The sequence below is a fragment of the Pleurodeles waltl genome, chromosome 12, assembly GCF_031143425.1.
Source record: "Pleurodeles waltl isolate 20211129_DDA chromosome 12, aPleWal1.hap1.20221129, whole genome shotgun sequence".
Lineage (NCBI taxonomy): Eukaryota > Metazoa > Chordata > Amphibia > Caudata > Salamandridae > Pleurodeles > Pleurodeles waltl.
The window spans coordinates 40,276,886-40,295,111 of NC_090451.1; the positions used below are offsets into that span (position 1 = coordinate 40,276,886).

The 18,226-nt window shown below is 44.4% G+C and overlaps 1 protein-coding gene across 1 annotated transcript in view; it reads left to right on the top strand.

Annotated features, from left to right (window-relative positions):
- Positions 1–18,226, top strand: part of LOC138267038 (uncharacterized) — a 252,245-nt gene that overhangs the window by 32,847 nt on the left and 201,172 nt on the right. The gene's annotated exons all lie outside the window — the stretch shown is intronic.

Here is an 18,226-nt window from a genome sequence, read left to right on the forward strand (position 1 = left end):
TTTGTTTGCTACTGCCATACCAATCAAATCCAACCATTGCATGCCTCTACAAAGGACATAGTGGGATACTTACTACATTTGCAAAAAGCGAATCTCGCTTTTTCATCTATAAAAATACACCTCGCAGCAATATCTGCTTACCTACAAACTACTCATTCATCGTCTCTATTTAGAATACCAGTTATTAAAGCATTCATGGAAGGGCTAAAAAGAATTATACCACCAAGAACACCACCAGTTCCTTCATGGAACCTTAACATCGTCTTAACAAGACTCATGGGTCCACCTTTTGAACCCATGCATTCCTGTGAAATGCAATATCTAACCTGGAAAGTCGCATTTCTCATTGCAATCACATCCCTCAGAAGAGTAAGTGAAATACAGGCATTTACCATACAAGAACCATTTATTCAAATACACAAAAATAAAATAGTTCTAAGAACAAATCCAAAATTTCTACCAAAAGTAATCTCACCATTCCATTTAAATCAAACAGTAGAATTGCCAGTGTTCTTCCCACAACCAGATTCCGTGGCTGAAAGGGCACTACATACATTAGACATCAAAAGAGCACTAATGTACTACATTGACAGAACAAAGCTAATCAGGAAAACAAAACAACTGTTCATAGCTTTTCAAAAACCACACATAGGAAATCCAATCTCTAAACAAGGCATTGCTAGATGGATAGTCAGATGTATTCAAACATGCTATCTTAAAGCCAAAAGAGAATTGCCTATTACACCAAAGGCACACTCAACCAGAAAGAAAGGTGCTACAATGGCCTTTCTAGGAAACATTCCTATGAGCGAAATATGTAAGGCTGCAACCTGGTCTACGCCTCATACATTTACTAAACACTACTGTGTAGACGTACTAAATGCACAACAAGCTACAGTGGGCCAAGCTGTACTAAAAACATTATTCCAAACTACTTCAACTCCTACAGGCTAAACCACCGCTTTTAGGGGAGGTAACTGCTTTATAGTCTATGCGAAACATGTGTATCTGCAGCAACATATGCCATCGAACTGAAAATGTCACTTACCCAGTGTACATCTGTTCGTGGCATTAGTCGCTGCAGATTCACATGTTCCCTCCCGCCTCCCCGGGAAGCCTGTAGCCGTTTAGAAGTAGATCTTAAATCTTAAACATTTGTACATTTGTAAATAATTATTATAAACTTTTTATGTACATACGTATTCACTCCATTGCATGGGCACTTTTTATAGCAAACAACTCCATCCTCACCCTCTGCGGGGAAAACAATCTAAGATGGAGTCGACGCCCATGCGCAATGGAGCCGAAGAGGGAGGAGTCCTTCGGTCCCGTGACCAAAAAAGACTTCTTCGAAGAAAAACAACTTGTAATACTCCGAGCCCAACACCAGGCAGCGGACTGTGCGAAACATGTGAATCTGCAGCGACTAATGCCACGAACAGATGTACACTGGGTAAGTGACATTTTCAATTTAGGGCATCCCAGGAAATCAGATTCCTGCAACCTGTAGAAACCAGAAGGACTGCTGACCTAGAAGCCTGCAGAGGAGGAGGAAGACAACTGCTTTTACCCAAGCTCTACTGGCCTGTCTCCAACTTTGAAAACCTGCAACCAGCGATGCATCCGACCGGGACCAGCGACCTCTGAAGCCTCAGAGGACTGCCCTGGACTAAAGAACCAATAAACTCCTGTAAACAGCAGCCATGCTCAAAACTAGCTACTTCTTTGCGACAAAGAAGCAACTTTCAAAGACTACACGTTTCCTGCCGGAAGTGTAAGACTTCTCACTCTGCCCCCGACTCGAGATTCAGAGAACCAACACCTCAGGGAGGACTCCCCGGCAACTGCGAACACATGAGTAACCAGAGATGACCCAGCCCCCACAGCGAAGCCTGCAGAGAATTGAGAGGCTCCCCCTGACCGCGACTGCCTGTAAGAAGGGACCCGATGCCTGGGACCAACACTGCACCCGCAGCCCCCAGGACCTGAAGGAACCCCCAGGTGACCCTCAGCCTAGCCCAGGTGGTGGCTGTCCCGAGAAGCCCCCCACCCCGTGCCTGCCTGCACCGCTAGTGACCCCTGGGACCCTCCATTGTTTTCTACCTAAAACCTGACGCCTGCTTTGCACACTGCACCCGTGCCACTGAGGGTGTGTTTTGTGTGCTTACTTGTGTTCATCCCCCCCCCCCCCCCCCCAATACACCAATACAAGGGTACTTACCTGCTGGCAGACTGGAACCGGAGCACCCCTGTTCTCCATAGGCACCTATGTGTTTTGGGCACCTCTTTGACCTCTGCATCTGACCGGCCTGGAGCTGCTGGTGTGGTAACTTTGGGGTTGCCTTGAACTCCCAATGGTGGGCTGCCTATGCCACAGAACTGAGACTTGTAAGTGTTTTACTTACCTCCTAATCTAACCTTTACTTACCTCTCCCAGGAACTGTTGATTTTTGCACTGTGTCCACTTTGAAAATAGCTTATTGCCATTTTTACAAAGACTATATGATATTGCTTTTCTTCAAAGTTCCTAAAGTATCTAAGTGAAGTACCTTACATTTAAAGTGTTTAATGTAAATCTTGAACCTGTGGTTCTTAAAATTAAACTAAGAAAATATATTTTTCTATACAAAAAGCTATTGGCCTGGAGTTGTCTCTGAGTGGGTGTTCCTCATTTATTGCCTGTGTGTACAACAAATGCTTAACACTACCCTCTGATAAGCCTACTGCTCGACCACACTACCACAAAATAGAGCATTAGAATTATCTTTTTGCCACTACCATACCTCTAAGGGGAACCCTTGGACTCTGTAGGAACTTGGCTCTGTATATTCTATTTCAAAGTAAGAAATAGTGTGCACAAATAGTTTCCCATGTAGTTCTTTAGCATGCAAACTGTAGCAGCCTTATTGTCTCTTGAAACGCAACTTACCTTCCTACAGGTTTATTTTTTATTTTTATTGCTATATAACTGAATGGCGTCCTTGATCACTTAGTTAAATATTTCTACTTGGCCACGGTCCTGGAGATGGGACGCACATACTCTTATGAATAATACCCCCACCCCCGTGAATACCTTTCGATGTGACTACTGATGAACTGTGGCCCATTGTCACACTATGCTGTTAGTAAATTTGCCTTGCAAATATCTTCCAGAAATTCTGTAGCCAGTACTGAAGTTATTTTTTTCAACATCCTAATTTCATACCCTTTGGAAAATCTATTATGTCTGTATAAAACTTATTTGTGAGGCAAATGCCCCTAAAATATGCTCACTGACTTGCCTCAAAGGACTGAATGGTACAGCCACTAGTCTTTAATCTCACATTTAATTTGCTAACTTGTCACTGTTCTAGCCTAGGCCACAATGCTGCAACAATGAATCAATGCTATCGTCTATTGCTGGCCACCAATCTAGTTCCCAAGCTCCTTTTGTAGTTAACATGCTCAAATATCGCTCGTTGCATTTATAAAACTTCCACAGCCCAAAAGCAAGAAAGTCTTAACACCGCTAACCACAATGTCGTTCACCAAACCAAATGTTATGCCTTTTTACTCCCAAAATTCCATTCTTCATGCCAACCAGGTTTTATGTATCCAGCTACCTTTAACATAATACTCATCCTACATACCTTCCTCCTGCAACGCAAGCAACACCATTTGTCATTGCAAGCTTGCATCCAATATTTTGAAGGGCACTTCATGTTATTTTGCTCTCTCGTTAACCGGGACATAGGGTTAATGAACAGTCGCAGAACTAAGTACATACTCCAATTTATATAAAAATGCATGAATCTTGCCCCAACCGTAGCTAATCCTGCAGTAAAATGTCTTTCTACTCCTGGGTGCAAAGATGTTCCATAAGAGGTTGTGGTCCGTTCCCAATATAAAGTTGGTCCTTTACATGATCATGGTGATGTTAAGCAGACCACAAAAAGCTTTTCTTCCCCAATGTACTTTAATTTTAAGACACCACCCATTTCTTTCTGGCTTCTTATGTAAAAAAAAAAAAAAGCTGCTTCCGTGCCTATGTACAATTCAAACATCCCCCGCCCTCCACAAAAGGACTTCAAACTGGACAGAGAACCTCTTGTACTTGAACTGATTAAAATCAAAACTAGCTGATTATCCCACTAAAATTTGCATTTTCTTCATCAGTTTTCTCAGTGGCTTAACTGGGTTTTGTTCTTGATAAACTGAGTAAATCTTAGTGACAAAAATGACAAGTGGTATTTAGATTTTGGAGCATTAGCTCCTACATGACATGGTTGTCTGACAGGTTACAGAATGGTACATTTGTTTTACCCTTAGTAAGCATGCATCAAATTACAGAATAGTGTGATTTCCCCTTATGGAACAGGAAATGGAAAAATAAAAAATAAAAAGAATAGGGTAATTTTATACGAAGCATAAAGATAACTTGAGCAGAAGACTAAACCAATATTGAAAAATACTGTAAAGGAAACTGCCTAATAAACATTGAGGCACAAATTCATGATGACTAAATGGGTAAGTTCCTATTGCGAACAGAAGTTATAATCACCATCATTATCTTTCCTGAGAACTTTCCTAGAGCCCATGTTTTTAATGACTTAATTTGGCATCTGCAGGGTTTTTGCTTTTACCGCTGTCAGAATTTCACCAATTTTGTCCATTGACTGACCTTCACACACACTGTCAGTCACTGTTTGCTCGCCATATTTCATTTTGCCTTTCTTGGTGTGAACAGGAATCTTGATATGCACAACATCCGCCCTATTAACCCCTTCGCTGCCAGGCCTTTTCCCCCCTCCTGTGCCGGGCCTTTTCTTGCCTATTTGGGGCAGTTCGCGCTTAGGCCCTCATAACTTTTTGTCCACATAAGCTAACCAAGCCAAATTTGCGTCCTTTTTTTCCAACATCCTAGGGATTCTAGAGGTACCCAGACTTTGTGGGTTCCCTTGAAGGAGGCCAAGAAATTGGCCAAAATACAGTGAAAATTTCGTTTTTTTTCAAACAAATTGGAAAAAGTGGCTGCAGAAAAAGGCTTGTGGTTTTTCCCCTGAAAATGGTATCAACAAAGGGTTTGCGGTGCTAAACTCAGCAGCTTCCCAGCTTTCAGGAACAGGCAGACTTGAATCAGAAAACCCAATTTTTCAACACAATTTTGGCATTTTACTGGGGCATACCCCATTTTTGCAGTTTTTTGTGCTTTCAGCCTCCTTCCAGTCAGTGACAGAAATGGGCATGAAACCAATGCTGGATCCCAGAAACCTAAACATTTCTGAAAAGTAGACAAAATTCTGAATTCAGCAAGGGGTCATTTGTGTAGATCCTACAAGGGTTTCCTACAGAAAATAACAACTGAAAAAGAAAAATATTGAAATTGAGGTGAAAAAAACATAAATGTTTCTCTACGTTTTACTCTGTAACTTTTTCCTGCAATGTCAGATTATCGAAAGCAATATACCGTTACGTCTGCTGGACTCCACTGGTTGCGGGGATATATAGGGCTTGTAGGTTCATCAAGAACCCAAGGAACCCAGAGCCAATAAATGAGCTGCACCCTGACGTGCGTTTTCAATCTATACCGAGTATAAAGCAATTCATTTGCTGAAATATAAAGAGTAAAAAATTGCTATCAAGAAAACCTTTGTATTTCCAAAAAGGGCACAAGATAAGGTGTTGAGGAGCAGTGGTTATTTGCACATATCTGAATTCCGGGGTGACCAAACTAGCATGTGAATTACAGGGCATTTCTCAAATAGATGTCTTTTTTTACACACTCTCCTATATTTGGAAGGAAAAAATGTAGAGAAAGACAAGGGGCAATAACACTTGTTTTGCTAATCTATGTTCCCCCAAGTCTCCCGATAAAAAAGATACCTCACTTGTGTGGGTAGGCCTAGCGCCCGCGACAGGAAACGCCCCAAAGCGCAACGTGGACACATCCAAATTTTTGGAAGAAAACAGAGGTGTTTTTTGCGAAGTGCCTACCTGTAGATTTTGGCCTCTAGCTCAGCTGGCACCTATGGAAACCTACCAAACCTGTGCATTTCTGAAAACTAGAGACCTAGGGGAATCCAAGGAGGGGTGACTTGCGGGGCTCGGACCAGGTTCTGTTACCCAGAATCCTTTGCAAACCTCAAAATTTGGCTAAAAAAACACATGTTCCTCACATTTCTGTGGCAGAAAGTTCTGGAATCTGAGAGGAGCTACAAATTTCCTTCCACCCAGTGTTCCCCCAAGTCTCCCGATAAAAATTATACCTCACTTGCGTGGGTAGGCCTAGCGCCGGCGACAGGAAACACCCCAAAGCGCAACGTGGACACATCCTAAATTTTGGAAAAAAACAGAGGTGTTTTTTGCGAAGTGCCTACCTGTAGATTTTGGCCTCTAGCTCAGCCGGCACCTAGGGAAACCTACCAAACCTGTGCATTTCTGAAAACTAGAGACCTAGGGGAATCTAAGGAGGGGTGACTTGCGGGGCTCGGACCAGGTTCTGTTACCCAGAATCCTTTGCAAACCTCAAAATTTGGCTAAAAAAACACATGTCCCTCACATTTCTGTGGCAGAAAGTTCTGGAATCTGAGAGGAGCTACAAATTTCCTTCCACCCAGCGTTCCCCCAAGTCTCCCGATAAAAATGACACCTCACTTGCGTGGGTAGGCCTAGCGCCCGCGACAGGAAACACCCCAAAGCGCAACGTGGACACATCCTAAATTTTGGAAAAAAAACGAGGTGTTTTTTGCGAAGTGCCTACCTGTAGATTTTGGCCTCTAGCTCAGCTGGCACCTAGGGAAACCTACCAAACCTGTGCATTTCTGAAAACTAGAGACCTAGGGGAATCCAAGGAGGGGTGACTTGCGGGGCTCGGACCAGGTTCTATTACCCAGAATCCTTTGCAAACCTCAAAATTTGGCTAAAAAAACACATGTTCCTCACATTTCTGTGGCAGAAAGTTCTGGAATCTGAGAGGAGCTACAAATTTCCTTCCACCCAGTGTTCCCCCAAGTCTCCCGATAAAAATGATACCTCACTTGCGTGGGTAGGCCTAGCGCCGGCGACAGGAAACACCCCAAAGCGCAACGTGGACACATCCTAAATTTTTGAAAAAAACAGAGGTGTTTTTTGCGAAGTGCCTACCTGTAGATTTTGGCCTCTAGCTCAGCCGGCACCTAGGGAAACCTACCAAACCTGTGCATTTCTGAAAACTAGAGACCTAGGGGAATCTAAGGAAGGGTGACTTGCGGGGCTCGGACCAGGTTCTGTTACCCAGAATCCTTTGCAAACCTCAAAATTTGGCTAAAAAAACACATGTCCCTCACATTTCTGTGGCAGAAAGTTCTGGAATCTGAGAGGAGCTACAAATTTCCTTCCACCCAGCGTTCCCCCAAGTCTCCCGATAAAAATGACACCTCACTTGCGTGGGTAGGCCTAGCGCCGGCGACAGGAAACACCCCAAAGCGCAACGTGGACACATCCTAAATTTTGGAAAAAAACCGAGGTGTTTTTTGCGAAGTGCCTACCTGTAGATTTTGGCCTCTAGCTCAGCTGGCACCTATGGAAACCTACCAAACCTATGCATTTCTGAAAACTAGAGACCTAGGGGAATCCAAGGAGGGGTGACTTGCGGGGCTCGGACCAGGCTCTGTTACCCAGAATCCTTTGCAAACCTCAAAATTTGGCTAAAAAAACACATGTTCCTCACATTTCTGTGGCAGAAAGTTCTGGAATCTGAGAGGAGCTACAAATTTCCTTCCACCCAGCGTTCCCCCAAGTCTCCCGATAAAAATGACACCTCACTTGCGTGGGTAGGCCTAGCGCCTGCGACAGGAAACACCCCAAAGCGCAACGTGGACACATCCTAAATTTTGGAAAAAAACCGAGGTGTTTTTTGCGAAGTGCCTACCTGTAGATTTTGGCCTCTAGCTCAGCCGGCACCTAGGGAAACCTACCAAACCTGTGCATTTTTGAAAACTAGAGACCTAGGGGAATCCAAGGAGGGGTGACTTGCGGGGCTCGGACCAGGTTCTGTTACCCAGAATCCTTTGCAAACCTCAAAATTTGGCTAAAAAAACACATGTCCCTCACATTTTTGTGGCAGAAAGTTCTGGAATCTGAGAGGAGCTACAAATTTCCTTCCACCCAGCGTTCCCCCACGTCTCCCGATAAAAATGATACCTCACTTGTGTGGGTAGGCCTAGCGCCCGCAACAGGAAACACCCCAAAGCGCAACGTGGACACATCACAGAAAACAGACCTGTTTTTAGCAAAGTGCCTACCTGTAGATTTTGGCCTGTAGCTCAGCCGCCACCTAGGGAAACCTACCAAACCTGTGCATTTCTGAAAACTAGAGACCTAGGGGAATCCAAGATGGGGTGACTTGTGTGGCTCGGACCAGGTTCTGTTACCCAGAATCCTTTGCAAACCTCACAATTTGGCTAAAAAAACACATGTTCCTCACATTTCTGTGGCAGAAAGTTCTACAATCTGAGAGGAGCCACAAATTTCCTTCCACCCAGCGTTCCCCCACGTCTCCCGATAAAAATGATACCTCACTTGTGTGGGTAGGCCTAGCGCTCGCGACAGGAAATGGCCCAAAACACAACGTGGACACATCACATTTTTTCATAGAAAACAGTGCCTACGTGTGAATTTGGCTCAGCCGGCACCTGGGGAAACCTAGCAAACCAGCGCATTTTTGAAAACTAGAGACCTAGGGGAATCCAAGATGGGGTGATTTGCGGGGCTCTGACCAGGTTCTGTTACCCAGAATTCTTTGCAAACATCAAAATCTGGCTAAAAAACACTTTTTCCTCTCATTTCGGTGACAAAGTTCTGGAATCTGAGAGGAGCCACAAATTTCCTTCCACCCAGCGTTCCCCTAAGTCTCTCCATAAAAATGGTACCTCACTTGTGTGGGTAGGCCTAGCGCCCACAAAAGGAAATAGCCCAAAACACAACATATTTTTTCACAGAAAACAGAGGTGTTTTTTGCAAAGTGCCTACCTGTGGATTTTGGCCTCTAGCTCAGCCGGCCCCGGGGGGGGGGAAATGCCCTAAAATAAATTTGACCCCCCACCCCCCCCAAACCCCCCCTGCCCAGGTGCGACCCTTGCCTACGGGGTCGCTACCCCTGCGTGACATTGGTGCCAAAAAACAAATTCCCGGTGCCTAGTGGTTTCTGCCCCCTTGGGGGCAGATTGACCTAAAATCGACCAATCTACCCCCAAGGGGGGCAGAAATGGTCTAAACACAGTTTGCCCCCCAGGGAAGCGACCCTTGCCTGATGGGTCGCTCCCCATCTCTAAAAAAACAAACATACAAAAAAAAAAAACACACAAATATTTGCCCTGGCGCCTACAGGTTTCTGCCCCCCCCTGGTGGCAGATCGGCCTAATAATAGGCCGATCTGCCCCCAGGGGGGGCAGAAATGGCCTAAAATAAATTTGCCCCCCGAACATCCACCCCCCGCCCCCGGAGCGACCCTTGCCTATGGGGTCGCTCCCCCTGCGTGACATTGGCGCCAAAAAACAAATCCCCGGTGCCTAGTGGTTTCTGCCCCCTTGGGGCAGATTGACCTAAAATCTACCAATCTGCCCCCAAGGGGGGCAGAAATGGTCTAAACACAATTTGCCCCCCAGGGGAGCGACCCTTGCCTGATGGGTCGCTCCCCATCTCTAAAAATAACCAAACAAACAAAAACACAAAAAAAACATTTGCCCTGGCAACAAGAGGTTTCTGCCCCCCCTGGGGGCAGATCGGCCTAATAATAGGCCGATCTGCCCCCAGGGGGGGCAGAAATGGCCTAAAATTTGCCCCCCGAACACCCACTCCCCACCCCCCCCCCCCCCCCCGGAGGGACCCTTGCCTACGGGGTCGCTCCCCCTGCGTGACATTGGCGCCAAAAAACAAATCCCCGGTGCCTAGTGGTTTCTGCCCCCTTGGGGCAGATTGACCTAAAATCTACCAATCTGCCCCCAAGGGGGGCAGAAATGGTCTAAACACAATTTGCCCCCCAGGGGAGCGACCCTTGCCTGATGGGTCGCTCCCCATCTCTAAAAAAAAACCAAACAAACAAAAACAAAAACACAAAAAAAAAAATTGCCCTGGCAACAAGAGGTTTCTGCCCCCCCTGGGGGCAGATCGGCCTAATAATAGGCCGATCTGCCCCCAGGGGGGGCAGAAATGGCCTAAAATAAATTTGCCCCCCGAACATCCACCCCCGCCCCCGGAGCGACCCTTGCCTATGGGGTCGCTCCCCCTGCGTGACATTGGGGCCAAAAAACAAATCCCCGGTGCCTAGTGGTTTCTGCCCCCTTGGGGCAGATTGACCTAAAATCTACCAATCTGCCCCCAAGGGGGGCAGAAATGGTCTAAACACAATTTGCCCCCCAGGGGAGCGACCCTTGCCTGATGGGTCGCTCCCCATCTCTAAAAAAAAACAAACAAACAAAAACAAAAACACAAAAAAAAAAATTGCCCTGGCAACAAGAGGTTTAGGGGCAGCAGAAATGGCCTAAAATAAATTTGCCCCCCGAACACCCACTCCCCCCCCCCCCCCGGAGGGACCCTTGCCTACGGGGTCGCTCCCCCTGCGTGACATTGGCGCCAAAAAACAAATCCCCGGTGCCTAGTGGTTTCTGCCCCCTTGGGGCAGATTGACCTAAAATCTACCAATCTGCCCCCAAGGGGGGCAGAAATGGTCTAAACACAATTTGCCCCCCAGGGGAGCGACCCTTGCCTGATGGGTCGCTCCCCATCTCTAAAAAAAACCAAACAAAAAAAAAAAACAAAAAAAAAATTTGCCCTGGCAACAAGAGGTTTCTGCCCCCAGGGGGGCAGAAATGGCCTAAAATAAATTTGCCCCCCGAACACCCCACTCCTCCCCCCCCCCCCCCCGGAGGGACCCTTGCCTACGGGGTCGCTCCCCCTGCGTGACATTGGCGCCAAAAAACAAATCCCCCGGTGCCTAGTGGTTTCTGCCCCCTTGGGGCAGATTGACCTAAAATCTACCAATCTGCCCCCAAGGGGGGCAGAAATGGTCTAAACACAATTTGCCCCCCAGGGGAGCGACCCTTGCCTGATGGGTCGCTCCCCATCTCTAAAAAACACCAAACAAACAAAAAAAAAAAACACACAAAAAAAATTTGCCCTGGCAACAAGAGGTTTCTGCCCCCCCTGAGGCAGATCGGCCTAATAATAGGCCTAAAATAAATTTGCCCCCCGAACACCCATCCAAACCCCCCCCCCCCCCCCCCCCCCCCCCGGAGCGACCCTTGCCTACGGGGTCGCTCCCCCTGCGTGACATTGGCGCCAAAGGGGGGCAGAAATGGCCTAAATATAATTTGCCCCCTAGGGGAGCGACCCTTGCCTAAGGGGTCGCTCCCCACCTAAAAAAAAAAGAAAACATAACAAAAAGAAAAAAAAAAAAAAAAGATCCCTGGTGCCTAGAGGTTTCTGCCCCCCCTGGGGGCAGATCGGCCTAATAATAGGCCGATCTGTCCCCAGGGGGGGCAGAAAAGGCCTTCCCAAAAAATTGCCCCCCCTGGGAGCGACCCTTGCCAAAGGGGTCGCTTTGTTGCGTGACATACGCGCGCAAAAACAAACTCCCTGGTGTCTAATGGTTTCTGCCCCCCTTGGGGGCAGATTGGCCTTATCAAAATAGGCCAATCTGCCCCCAAGGGGGGCAGAAATGGCCTAAATATATATTGCCCCGTAGGGATCGCTCCCCACCTAAAAAAAAAGAAATCATCACAAAAAAAAAAAAAAAAAAGGTCCCTGGTGCCTAGAGGTTTCTGCCCCCCCTGGGGGCAGATCGGCCGAATAATAGGCCAATCTGCCCCCAGGGGGGGCAGAAAAGGCCTTCCTAAAAAAATGCCCCCCTGGGAGCGACCCTTGCCCAAGGGGTCGCTCCCTTTTGCCAATTTCAAGGAAAAAAAAAAATCCCTGGTGTCTAGTGGGGTTTCAAAAGCCAGATTGCAAGCAATCCGGCTTTTGAAACCTGTGAGAGACTTCAAAGGGAAGGAAATACATTTCCTTCCCTTTGAAGCCTCTCGGGGCCTCCCCCATGGGATTGAAAAAGAAATGCAAAAGCATTTCTTTTTCAATCGCGCTGGAAGCTCTGCTTCCAGCGCGATGGGGGAGACCCTGTGACTAATCAGCGCGCGCTCGCGCGCTGACGTCACAGGGGGGGTTGGGGGGGGGTCGGGGGTGGGAGGGGAAGGGCTTCCCCTTCCATCCCTGACTTGGGGGGGTGGGGGGGAACCCCACAGAGGGAGCGAGAGCGCTCCCTCTGGGCTCTGTGCACAGGACGTAATGGTTACGTCCTGGGCACAGCAGCACTGTGCCTCAGGACGTAACCATTACGTCCTGGGCACAGAAGGGGTTAAAACGAACACTTAATGTCTTTCTTACATCAAAACAACTTTTGTTTAGCCCTTCCTTCAGCCACATTTCTCCTGAGTTATCAGCGTCTCATCACAGCCTGCTTTATGCACCCAAGCATTCATCCAGGGCCGAAATTAGAGCACAGTTTCTGCCATCTCAACAATGCAAAAGAGGATCCTTGATAGTAGAATGAGTAGTGCAGTAAAACCATAACCTTGAACAAACCACATTGAGGACGGCATACTTGTTAGCCATCGCCCGATGAACACAATTAAAACATGGTTCATGTGTACAACTAACTGGTTTGGGGGTGAACTTGTAAGCTGCTTGACATCACCCTGTTAGAAAATTTCAAAAACTATTTCATGTCCTCCCTGATAAATTGGACACCATTATCCGAAAAGAATGGGAATCCCTTTGTAGGAAAAATGATTCAGAAATCCAATCACACTTTTGGAATTGGGTTCTCCCAAAAATGCAATTTCAGCCCACTTAAAGAAGTGATCAAACCTAACTAAAGCAAAATGTTTGAATGGGTATAGAATTGAGTGGTCTGACAAGATCTATGGCAACTCTTAACCAGGGCTTGTGCGAACAATCGATTGTGTGCAAGTTTCAATCCCTTCTCACAACTGTTAATGTCACACAATTCATCACAAATTGATTGATTTACCAATCCATGCCAGGCCACCAAAACACTTCATGCTCTCTACATTTGAGTGCTTGCCAACATGACCTTCATAAGCACCATTTATTGTTCTGTATCGTAAACTCTGGTTGCACAGATCTCTCTCGGTGTATCTGGATGCCATCTTTAGCTGAAAGTTGAGTGGCAAATTGTTTTTCAAATTACATTCTAAAGGATTGACAATGATATGGAATCCCCCCCCCCCTCTTCTTTTCGCTTTGGGCCAACAATTTATAATAAAATGTCTTGGAACAACAAGGCGGCTTTGTCTAACTTTTCTCTACATGAATTCCCGCTAATAGTACATATTGGGCTTGATTTATAGTTGGGCTGATGGGGTTACTCTGTCACAAATGTGATCTTATCCTATGGAAATTGTAATAAGGTGGATTGGATAGCCATCATGTTTGTGGAGGAATAACCTGTTAGCCAAACTAAATCAGGCCCATAGTCCCCACATCAACTGCAGCGATAATACCACTCTCATAATCTTCTACACTAAAACACTGGTCGCAAACCTACACAAATAACCAGCTGACATTCTTGACTAAATAAGAAATGCCAAAATTGTACTGTAACCGTTTATTTAGAAAAATGTGCAACATGGGGGATGGGGGGCGTGAAGTTTAATTTTCTCCCCTGACTAAAGGATTATGGTCAATTGTTATCATAAAGTTGATTTCCTCAGACGTAAGGGTGAAAGTACTTATGGCTCTCGAACATGCTAGCAACTCCTGCCCAGTGACAGAAAAGTGAATTTCAGGGTCTCTTAAAACAAGCAAGGTATATCCTAATGTAAACCTAGAGCGATATTGCTAGCATCAACTGCGATGGTGCATTTCAGATTATAGGATTTAAGATTTCCTGACTACTGACAGATTTTATCTACGCAAATGCTTTCTGACAAAGCTTGTCCAATTCAAAAATATTATTCTTAAGCAAGATGGTTACATGTTTCTCATGTGAAGCATAATTAGGAACAAAGTATGTAAAACTCGCAGAGACCAATAAATGTCTTGAGTCCTGCTTTTCCAGAGGGTGGACTGGCATCAATAAAAGCACTGACTAAATCATGGCTTGGCTCAACCCACTGAGACACAACATGCCCTAGATGTTTAAGCTTGCCTTTTTAGAAGCTCAAACTTTCTACCTTAATTACGACCCCATGTTCTTGCATTATGTTTATTCCGTTCTTGATAGACTCCTGTTCCCCTCTAGTGGCAGCATTGATCAAGGCATTGACTTAAAAAACTGCTACTGCTTTTGCACCTCTAAACATCTGGAATATGATCCTCTGGATTACTGCAGCCTTAGAAGCTAACTCAACGGCATTCTGCAGCACTGAAATGTATGAACTTTAGAGACAAAAGCTGTGAGATGCCTAGACAGAGGGTCAAAGTCAACCTTTAGATAACGCTGCTGCCAAATCAAGTTTGGAGAACTACTTAGAACCCCCTATTCATGATTAATAGGTCGGTAATTTATGGAAGAGGAAGGCAGTTTGGCCCTTATGGAGGAGGGCAATTGACCAAGAGATGGACACACTCAACTTGCCACTTTTCTTTCCTGCAGCCACCAGTGGCGGCAGTCAAAAGGTGTAGTGGATCCTATTTTAGTTTTAATGGGTATCAGTTTAGCTTAGCCTTCTGGCTTGCAGGCCTGTGCCCCGTCACCTATATTTAGGCTGCTCTGTTTTAGTAAATTTATTTATTTCTTCCAAGATGTCTGCTATGTTTATAATTAGGAAGATGTTTTGATTTCACTTTATCAGTGCCACTCTGTGAAGGCGTCACTATCTGCTTCAAAGACAAGTAAGATACGTAGGTGTTTACATCATGTACTTTCCAACTTGTGTGTGACAGTAACATAATGTATTTTCAGAGAATTGTTTATATAATTGCTGTCCCAAGCATACCTTCTCATCTTTTGTTTGGGAACATACCTGCGTCAGGGGTACTACAAGATCTGTATAAATACATCTCACACAGAGAGGGTTATCAGAGTGATTCTTACCAGATGCCATCAACGCTATCTATGCTACACGTTGCCTTAATACAGACCCAGCATTCTTGTCCCCACAGTCTCATCTAGAACTCTCATTCCAATGTAACACGGGTTGGGGGGCTCTTCTCATGGACATGATACTGGCAGATTAGGTTTAACAGACTTATCTCTCTTTAGGTGAGAGATTAGATTCATCATGCTAGGGTATTAAGGCTCAGTTCACATCTCATGTTATTACAAGATGGTGGGTGCCTTTGTGTTCATGACTTTATTTATTTTTTACAATTCTGTTCCTTGCATTGTTCATTATCCTGATCATTGCAGCCCAGGCATTTTACAGTAAATTGCAGTCTTGTTAATAAAACCTATTAAACTTCACTGCATCTCTTTCATTGCCTGTGTGTGACTGAGACCTGTTGCTCATATGAGAAAAGGGTAATCTCCGTTTAACCACAACTCCCCTGAGTTGTTGCACTTTTGAGTCCCATGTGTAAAGGCTGCCACAAATCATCTTTTACTATTTGGGTTTTTGGTGAGGTACTGCTTGTGAAGGGTTGGGCTGAAAGTTGCGACTTGTGGGATTGACTTAGTCGCCTACAAACAAAAGTGCTGTCATCCTTAAACCAGCAGTCTTGCCTAGAGCAAGAGTCCAACTACGACAAAGGAAGACAACCGGTTCAATGATTCCCTCTACAGAGACCCATTAATTCAGTCCAATTACAGCTAAAATTCTCAAAACGACCTTAGTTTTTCATGGTGTTCTGTCTCACTTTTGAACAACAAAATGTCACTCTAGCATGCATGCCTTCGTTCCCATCACCCCTTCCAAACTCTCCTTCGTGAGGCATTGTAATAAATCTGCAGCCATGGCTAGGCAAAACTATATTCTCCTAAACTGGAGCAGTCTTTGTTGATTAATGAAGAAAGGTGTTTTTTTCTATTCATCCAACGCTACTTGATATGCACTAACCAGAATCCGGTTGGAACACACTGTTATACCAGGCAAGCTGGAAACAAGTCTTGGGTAAGGGATGCAAGCCATACCCAAATCACACTGTTTAAACTGCGCAAATCTATGCAGAGAAGAAGCTTCTCATTGGCTTTGAAAGAATTTGGTATTGACTATGTGATTGTCATGGTACACCTGTCTTGTAACATTTGTTGCGGTTTACCTCCGTAATTGATAGGCACATTCCTAACTCTATACCTTCTAGGACCTGTATCATCCTTTAGTAAAATCCAATGTTGGAATCCCCTATACTCTTTTAAATACTGTGGAAAACGCCTTGCTTAACTGACTTATGTCTGCTCCCCTTCTAATACAGCATACCCAGGTGGCACCACCCCGAGATCTGGTCTTATCCTAAGGTCATCCTCATACAGACAACCTAAGGGGGGAAACTCACCTTCGTCTGCAATGAAAAGCTTCACTTTTAACATTATTCACCCACTTCTCCTTCCTCTAAGAAATTAACCTTAACTCGTTTACAGTTTTCCTTTTCTTGCACCTGTTGCATATCTTATTACTGGCAGGGTACCCCATTAAAATGACTCAAAAGATTTACACTTTAACATCAAAAACATTGGTGTCCCTTTGTCCTATCCTCTGATCATTCTGTGTTTCTTATTCTGCAAATATCCTGATTCCTTCTTACTGTACAAACCTCACTAGTTTTGCCTCTAATCTCCAGCATGAATTTCTGTGAATTATCTACTACCTTTGCTGTATCTGTTGCTGTCCAAAGTTTTGCGTCTCAACATACCACAACCTTTCCTGGCTTTTCTTGCTCTTTGTTTTCATTAGGACCTAGTCCCTGAGTACCTGTTAATATTTTATGTGCTCAAAGTCGCAGGAAGGTACCAACATCATCAGTGAGGCAACATATTCCTAAATTAATTAATGCACATGACTGCTCAAGTAAAACTTTAAATTTTCATTACTTCTTTAATGCACTTATTGTACCTTCGTCCTTCGTCCCATTTGCCGATTGGCATAATCAAACTCATGATTTGCTGCCCTGCAGGTGGGATTCTTTAATTCTCTCAGGCCAGCTCCCTCTAGAAAATGTTCAACAAGAGTCAATTTTTGCTTTGGAGCTCAATTTTTCTCTGCTCAGAAAATCCACACATGCGATAAATATTTTGGATCAATCTTCCCATGGTACGGGTATGTCCCCTGCATATTGTAAATATGCTGGAGGTGTTTTAATAGAAGTCACTGATTCGTGAGGGGGGAAAAAGAAAAAACAAATCTATCTGTAGTGTGGTGAATGACAAAAATATCTAATCAATATTTTGTGACATGACTATGCTCTCAAATATATTACACTACAAGATATTGAGGAACAGACTATAGAAGGTAACAATAGTGTGTTTATGTATCTAATATTGTTTTTGAAAAAATATTGTATATAATCTTGCTTAATGTACTTTTTGTATATTTGGTATATATTAGTTATTAATGTAATTGTCTTCACTTTTTAAAGTATAGTTTAGATTTTTTTAATGTGAAGTCAATTTTTTTAATTTAATTAGTAATTTATATTTACTTGGTTGTATAGGGGAATAGGATGGGAAGTTATTTCAGTTATAAATTAATAGTTGTTCTTTTTCATTAGTTTGTTTTGTTAAATACTTAACTGGTGATTGTGTACAATGATTATTTTAAAGTGCATTTTTTTTAATAACCATATTTACATTTGTATGGTAAAGTAGTAATGTATATTTTAGTTGTGGGTAATTGGATTTTTCTGGCATTTAATGATTACCAGCACTGGTCTTGAAAATATCATTACCATTGGGGCCAGTGAAATACCGGCCAGGTGGTAACCCTGTTACGGCCAGAAACTTCATAGATGCTTCCTAGTGCCACGTTAAGTAAAGAAGCACTATTTCTCTCCCCCCTGCCCCCTCCCTCAAAAAAAAAAAACTTTGTATAGACATGGGTGTAAGTGACACCCATCAGAAATCCAAAACAATGATTAAAGGCAGGAGAATTATGTGACGCACAGGTGACATCTTGTACACTGAAACCACCAGTTCTCCAGTATTAGGGTATCTTTCATAGATTCACATGCTTGAATCATTCCCCGTCGTCGAAGTGGGAGTCCCACGGTACATAGTAAGCAATAAATAGAGAAAAACCTTTTTTTTTTTTTTTTTTCA